Below are 8,767 nucleotides of genomic sequence, written 5' to 3'. Positions count from 1 at the left end.
TATACTAGGGGCCACACTCTTAAAGAAAACTGACTGAGTCAGGGCTGAAAAGATGGCTCAGTGGTTACGAGCACTTAGAGTATCTGAGTTCATTTCCCAGCACCCACATTTGGTGGCTCATGGACTGCACAGCTCTAAGAAGATCCTATGCCTCTGGCATCAATGGGGATCTATACTCCTGTTCATGTACTTGAATACAGACATACATACACACATAATGACAACTTTTAGTTAAAAGAAAAAAAACCAACTCTCTCCCAACATCTATTAATTGCCAACAGTTCCTCCACTAAAAGAGACTGGGCATCTACATCCTACATGCTTGGGTTTTGTCTGGCTGGGGATTGCACAGGTTTTGTGTATATTGTTATAACCACTGTGAATTCATATTTGCAACTGCCCTGTTGTGTTTGGTCATCTTGAGTGGTCACCTACTGCCTCTGACTCTTACAATCTCCTCCTCCGTATTCTTCCTAAATGATCCCTGAGCCTTGGAAGGAAGGGATGAGCTATAGATGTCCCATTTAGTGATGAGCACTCTGTAGTCTCTTATCCTGTTCACACTGACGAGCTGTGGGTCTCTGTGATAATTACCATCTATTGAAAAAAAAAAACCAACAAAACAAAACAAACAAACAAATAAACAAAAACCAAGCTTCTCTGCTGAAGGTTGAGAGTGTAACGATATAACTCTTAAGGAGTTGGTTTACTATTATGAACATTTAGCAGAATAATGGCTTGTTTTCCTCAAATCTTCTGACTCATCTAATCACAGGTTCTTGACCCTGAAAATGGTATCAGACATGGGTTCTGTCTTGTGAGCGGGCCTGTATTAGTCAGGGGTCTCTAGAGTCACAGAACTTATGGGTAGTCTCTATATAGTAAGGGAATTTGTTGATAACTTACAGTCTGTAGTCCAGCTCTCCAACAATGGTCAACAGCAGCTGTGAATGGAAGCCCAAGGATCTAGCAGTTGCTCAGTCCCACACGGCAAGCAGGCAAAGAAGAGAGTAAATCTTCCTTCTTCCAATGTCCTTATGTAGGTTTCCAGCAGAAGGTGTGGCCCAGATTAAAGGTGTGTGTCAACACGCCTGGATCTGGAACTTGCTTTGTCCCAGATGACTTTGAACTCAGAGATCTCCTTGTCTTAATCTTCTGGGATTCATAGTCACCATGCTTCAAGATGTCCATGCCAAGATTGTCAGAAACTTGTATCTTCCAGCCTCCAGATTAGGATCACAGGTGAGCCTTCCAATTCTGGATTGTAGTTCATTCCAGATAGACTCAAATTGACAATCAGGAATAGCCACTACACGTCTTAAATCCAATTAGAAAGTGATTGGTTAGTTGCTGTCTTAGTCAGGGTTTCTATTCCTGCACAAACATCATGACCAAGAAGCAAGTTGGAGAGGAAAGGGCTTATTCAACTTATATTTCCACATTGCTGTTCATCACTGAAAGAAGTCAGGACTGGAACTCAAGCAGGTCAGGACTGGAACTCAAGCAGGAACTGATGCAGAGGCCATGGAGGGATGTTCTTTACTGGCTTGCCTCCCCTGGCTTGCTCAGCCTACTCTCTTATAGAACCCAAGACTACTAGCCCAGGAATGGTCCCACCCACAAGGAGACCTCCCCCCTTGATCACTAATTGAGAAAATGCCCCACTGCTAGATCTCATGAAGGCACTCCCCCAACTGAAGCTCCTTTCTCTGTGATAACTCTAGCTTGTGTCAAGTTGACACAAAACTAACCAGTAGAGTTGCATAACATTTGTGCCACTATTGCACCAGTCCATATATCTTAGCAGGTCAGTCACTATTGTGGCTCACAATGTTCACAGCTTGTCTTCTCCAGTAGCATGCATAGCACTATGAAAGGTGATCACTAGCGATGAAGTTTCCAGGTCAGGACCAGCTTGATTTCTCCATGTTCCATGACCAAAGTGTATGCTGTCTTCAGCAATAGGGTTTGACCATCAAGTTCTGGAGGGTAACCAAGAACAATGGCAATAACCTAGAATGTTTGGGGTCTATGGGCTCTCATTAGCCAACAAAGTTAATCCATTTCTGCCACGGACCAGCTGGTTTGGTACATAGTCATCATTATTTGATATTCTATTGTGTCTAGGAATATTATAATACTCCTTTAATTCCATTAAAGTGTGTGTGTGTGTTTGGAAGCTTCTATAGTAGGAGATTTTCATATGACTTTTTCAAAGGTCTTTGATGTTCCTCTTTGAATATTTCATACATGTGTATGACATATTTATTTTATATTTACCCCTGGATCTACCTCCAGAGCCTCTTGAGGCTCTATCCTGCCATGTTCCCCTCCAACTTCATATTCTAGGTCCTGAGTTCAATTCCAAGCAACCACATGGTGGCTCACAACCATCTGTAACAGGATATGATGCCCTCTTCTGGTGTGTCAAGACAGAGACAGTGTACTCATGTATCATATGTATCATATATATATATATATGATACATGAGTACACTGTCTCTGTCATATATATATATTTGCTAAACCAAATATATATATATATATATATATATATATATATATATATACATACAGGGTTTCTCTGTATAGCCCTGGCTGTCCTGGGACTCACTTTGTAGACCAGGCTGGCCTTGAACTCAGAAATCTGCCTGCCTCTGCCTCCCGAGTGCTGGGATTAAAGGCGTGCGCCACCATGCCCGGCATAAATATATATTTTTAAAAGGTAGGAAATAGTAGCCTTTAATACCAGCACTCTGGAGGCAGAGGCAGGCAGATCTCTGAGTTTGAGGCCAGTCTGGTCTACAGAGTAAGTTTCAGGACAAAACTAAACAAAGGAGAGTAGGACATGGTGACAAGTGAGCAGATGAAGGTTGAGAACCCCCAGCTTCAGGAGTCAAGTCACAGTGGCTGGACATGGTGGTGCACATCTTTAATCCTAGCACTCTGGAAGCAGAGTCAGGTGGATCTCTAGGAGTTGGAGGGCAGCCTGATCTATTTGGTGAGTTCTAGACATCCAGAGCTACATAAAGAAAGTCTTTGGAGAGAGAGAGAGAGAGAGAGAGAGAGAGTCACAGTGACTCTGACAGGTAAATGAGATGAGTGTCACTGCCATTTGGTTTTGGCCTCTTCTGATCCCCAGTTTGGAAAGGGCCTGGGGTAGTTACACTCGCTCAGTCTTTGGCCTTGCTGTCTTCCTTCTCAGTAAACCAGTTCAGGGCACTGTCACATCCTCCTCCTGTCAGTGTTCTTGGCTCTTGGTGCAGCTCCTCTGTGCTTGAGCCTTAGCTCAAGCTCCCATGGTTGTCCCTGACTCTGAATCCCTGAATGCTGAGTGGCCACAGTAGACAGGTCTGAGGAGCTGGTGATGGAGGGAAGGGCCATCTTGTCTCCCTTTCTTACTCCTTGTTACCCAGAGGTGACCTGAAAGTGCTTAGCTCCCTCCTCCCCTGGAGTAGCATACTTCCTCTTGTGTGCCTCTAAAGAATTGCTGGAGTGCGCTGCGCAGGACAACTCTATGGCAGGTTGGGTTTGGGGTTTAACATAAAAGCTGAAACTAGAAGAGATTCATTCAACCTTGAGTGACCAGAGGGTGCATAAGGCCTGAAAGGAAGCAGTACTCAGTGCAGAAAGTCAACTTCAATCACAAGCAGAGGTGGAAGGCTTGCATCCTGGCTGGCACGGGAGGGAGTCAGGGTTGGGACAGTGGCCATCTGCCCACAGCTGTCTCAGTGTTTATATGGTTGGTGTATCATCCTGGCACACCCAAGAGCCTACACATACCTTGGCTCACATTCTCCCACAGAGAGGCCCCATGCCTCTGTGTGAGGTCTGCATGGAATCCTTCCTTGAGCATAGACTCTGGCCCAAGTGCAGATTCATACTGGCCTAAGTTTTCCTTTGCCAGAAGAGGTATCATGTTGTTTGTTTGTTTGTTTTTAGCAGCTGGTCTCAAGATAGGAGGAAGGGAACACAAAACGAGATGAACAGACATGTTTGCAGGTAGTATGGGAGGAATGGAGAGGCTAAGGTCCCAGAACTCAGCCGAAGAGCCAGAAGGTGTGCTGATTCAACCTGTCGTCTCAGCACTTGGAAAGCTGAGGCAGGAGGACTACTGCAAGTCCAAGGCCAGCTTGGGCTAGAGTGACAGCATAAGAACATGTGTAAGGGGAAAGAAGCCAGGTGTGATGGAAGTGGAGGTAGGAAGATCGGAAGTTCAAGGTCAGCCTCAACTATTTTGCTGAGACTCTATCTCAGAAAGAAAGACAGGACAGCAGACAGAGCAAAGAGAAAGAACTTAGGGGTATCCTGTGTGCTTCGTTTAGCACATGAACTTGGCTTAGGCGATATGCTGAGGCTATTTTAAACAACAAAAAAGCATTAAATATAACCTTTACAAAGCCTTGGACAAAGTGTCCACACATTGCTAGTGCTAGGTGAGGAACCAATCTTCTTAGTCCTCCCCACTGTAGAACCCAGATCTATCACTAACCAGTACCAGACGTTGCACCTCCCCCATGCTACTCCTTCGCTGACTGGAGGAGGCAAGACACTTGTTTTGGGGGCTGGAAAGATGGCTCAGCGGTTAAGAGCACTGACTGCTCTTCCAAAGGTCCTGAGTTCAAATCCCAGCAACCACATGGTGGCTCACAACCATCTGTAATGATGTCTGACTTCCTCTACTGGAGTGTCTGAAGACAGCTACAGTGTACTTACATATAATAAATAAATAAGTCTTAAAAAAAAAAACGCTTGTTTTCCAGACTGTATGTTGTTCTTGCTTTTATTTTCCTTCACTGGCCTCCGCTCAGAGCCTCTTGGAAGCACAAAAGCAATGGCATTTGGGGTGGAGAACAAAGGCAGTCCAGAAATCCAGACCTATCAGTCTCACATTCATTTCCAGGGAGCTCAGAACGCTGTGGCTGATTCAACATTCACCAGTCTCTGGCCCAGAGATTCACCTGAGGCACTAAAGAGCAGCTGTGAAGCCCTCAGAGCTCCACAGAGAGGAGAGTGCTCCCAACGCAACACTGAGTCTCTCTCTCTCTCTTCTCTCTCTCTCTCTCTCACTCTCTCTCTAGCTCGCGCGCGCGCGTGTTTGTGTGTGTGTGTGACAGACTGGGTGGATGCAAGGTCTAGGTTTTATGTAGCCCTGACTATCCTGGAGCCCCTTTGTAGACCAGGCTAGCTTAGAATGGACAGAGATCCTCCTGCCTCTGCCATCTTATTTTTTAGATTGTCATTTCCTATGATGTCACACATCTATAATCTTAGAACTTGGGAAGTAGAGGCAGGAATATAGGGAGTTCAGGTCATCCTAAAACAGCCTCTGCTACATGAGATCTTGTCTCAAAAAAAAAAAAATCCACATGTATGCCCATTGCACCTGGCACTACTCTGTGTAAGGACAGATTCATATAGGCGTACATTATGTACATTGAGCATGTGTCCGCAGTCCCCTCGCCACCTCACGTGCTTCCCTCGACAGTCCCCTTTCTTTCCCTAGACAGCTTCATTCTTTCTATCATAGGTCCATATGTGATTTTATACATCTAAAGAAAATCTAGAGGGGCTGCAGAGATGGCTCAGTGGTTAAGAGCACTGAGTGCTCTTCCAGAGGTCCTGAGTTCAATTCTCAGCAACCACATGGTGGCTCACAACCATTTGTAATGGGGTCTGGTGCTCTCTTGTGATGTGATCGAAGACAGCAACAGTGTACTCACAAACACAAAATAAATGAATAAATCTTTAAGAGAAAAAAGAAAATGTAGAACTGCATAAGAGAAAACATATTAATTTACTTCAGATTGCTTCTTGGATTTATTTCCCCTGAAATGACATAATCTTTTTTTTTTTTCAGTAAAGTTTAAAAAAATTCCTTCTGTATGTGTACCTTTTTCTTCATCTGTTCTGTTACCGGGCGCCTACGCTGGTGACTTAGCTATTATGAAGAATGTTGTCACAAACAACCAGCAAGCATCTGCGTTATGTCAGCATAGAGTTGGGAAGGTGTGGTATAACAGGTAGATCTGTTTACAGTTGCTTTGTTTTTTTAAGATTTACTTGCTAGGCGGTAGTGGCAAGGAATGCTTTTAATTCCAGCATTCTGGAAGCAGGGCAGGCAAATCTCTGAGTTTGAGGACAGCCTGGTCTATAACGTGAGTTATAGGACAGCCAGGGCTACACAGAAAAAAAAAAAAAAACTGTCTCAAAAACAACATCAACAAAAAATTTACTAATTTTTGTTTTATGTGTATGTATGTGTGTGCCTGCTTGTCTCTGTGTGCAAAAAAACATGCAGTGGTTTTGGAGGCCAGAGGTGGGGATCAGACCCCTGCACTGGCTGCTTTGAGTCACCTCATGGGTGCTGGGACTCAGACCTGGGTCCTCTGCAGGAGCAACAAGTGCTCTTAACCACTGAGCCATCTCTCTGGTCCTAATTCACTGGGCTTGGTGGCAGACTTTAACCACAGCACTTGGGAGGCAGAGGTAGACAGACCATTGTGAATTTGAGGCCAGCCTGGTTTATATAGTGAGTACCAGACCAACCAGGGTCACAGTAAGAAAATCTCAAAGATTAAAAAACTTTTTTACATTTTATTTATTTAATTTGTATGTTCAAGTACAGGCCACCGCACACATGTGGGAGTCAGAGGTCAATTTGTAGGAGTTGGTTTTCCGAGTGATGGGATTATAGGTATAGAAGTCAAACCATTCCCCATTTCTGTAGTGGTCGGGATTGAACACAGAGCTTCATGTATGCTAGGCAAGCACTCTGCCAACTGAGTTATAACCCCAGCCCTTAAGTGAAGGCAGCTTTTTTTTTTTTTTTTTATAAAATTGTACTCTTTTTTTTTTTTTTAAGATTTATTTATTATATGTAAGTACACTGTAGCTGTCTTCAGACACTCCAGAAGAGGGCGCCAGATCTCGTTACGGATGGTTGTGAGCCACCATGTGGTTGCTGGGATTTGAACTCTGGACCTTCGGAAGAGCAGTCGGGTGCTCTTACCCACTGAGCCATCTCACCAGCCCGTGAAGGCAGCTTTAAAGTATATTGGTGGAGAAGCTGGAGAGGCTCCTTGGCAGTTAAAAGCACTGGATGCTCCTCCGCCATGCAGATTTGATTCCTAGCACTCACATGGGGGCTCACAGTCCTCTGTAACTCTAGACTCAGGGCATCTACTGCCTTCTTCTGGGCTCCACAGATATACATACAGGTGAAACACCCATGTGTGTGTACGTGCGTGCATGTGTATGCACGCGCACACACATACATGCAGGTAGAAAACCCATTTGCATATACAAACACACACACAAATGCACACACACATACATGCAGGTAGAAAACCCATGTGCACATACAAACACACACACATGCATGCAGGTAGAAAACCCATGTGCACATACAAACACACACACACACACACATACATGCAGGTAGAAAACCCATGTGCATATACAAACACGCACACACACACACACACATTACAGTGGTGGAAACATCAGGTGAGTGGGTGACAGCAAAGTGGGGAAATCTGTCATGGGCCTTACAGCCATCTGGTGACATTCTTAGCTTTTAGATTGGTGGAAGCTAGTGCTGAGAACACATTTTTAAGGTGTGAATAGTCACAAGATTAGGTCAGACATAGGGATAGACAATGAATGGCTTTCAAGGGGACTAAAAATAGCCCAAGATCATTTGGTAGTGTCTGCAACATTTTATCTCTGTTCAGTCATTTGACCTTGTATTAGTAAAGTCTCTCTCTCTCTCTCTCTCTCTCTCTCTCTCTCTCTCTCTCTCTCTCTCCTTGTCTCACTGTCTCTGTTTTTCTTCCCCCTTCTGCTCCCCCCACTTCATAATACTAGGTGACCATGTCCCCATAGCATAGCTATCTAGTCCAGGGCCAATGGCAGGCACTTGAACCAAGAGGGCTCCTCAGATCTCAGGACAGGTGACAAGGAGCCAAGCCAGAGCAGATCCCATTCTGCAAATAAAGGTGGGTGGGGTCCAGAAAGGTGAGGAGCTGCTGGCAGTCGGCTCACTGAGGGTTCCTGCTGCAGCCTGCAGAGAGAACCAGAGAACCAGACACTGCAACTGGGGATGTGTCCACAGCCTACACTCAGGGGCTGCCCCTCATCCCTTTAGTACAAATGTCAATCAAGCGGTTTCTGTTAAAGTTCCCAAAGCTTCATTCATTCCGAGAGAGCCAGATTATTCGGTGTCCTTCCCTGTCAGCAGGACCCATGAGGAGCTGCAGTGGTGGGACTTTGAAGTTTCTTTATCAGAGCCTTCCTTCCCAGGACACTCCCGATCCATTTATGTAAGTACTGGTGTCTGCCTGAGACAGCCCACAGTGGAGAGAGGAACCCACCCAAGGAAATTCCTGGAGTGTCTTCAGAGGACAGACATCTGTCCTGAACTTCACCCGTGACTCAGACTGTCTTAACAGTAGTACAGAGAGGCAATACCCATTTCTAAACGTGTGACTTCAGTGACTCCTGTCAGCCTGAGGCGGGCAGCTGGAGGAGGCTCAGCATTTCCTGCTGAAGTCATCCACAGTTCACAGTACAGGAATTCACAGTTGAACATCTTAGGACTTTAAAGGGAAAACAGGATAAGTGTTCTTATATTCAGGAGCTTGCTGACAAAACGGACATTCACGACTGCTCACCACACCTTAAACTGGTAATAATGAATGGCGTTCAAGCTTCCGCCTCCATCCAGGAGAGGAAACATCTGTTGGCCTTACTTATACCCTGCTATG

This window comes from Mus caroli, unplaced genomic scaffold (genome assembly GCF_978045245.1).
Source record: "Mus caroli unplaced genomic scaffold, Mus_caroli_1 scaffold_8, whole genome shotgun sequence".
NCBI classification, from domain to species: Eukaryota; Metazoa; Chordata; class Mammalia; order Rodentia; family Muridae; genus Mus; species Mus caroli.
Note: the sequence above shows the minus strand (reverse complement) of the source record.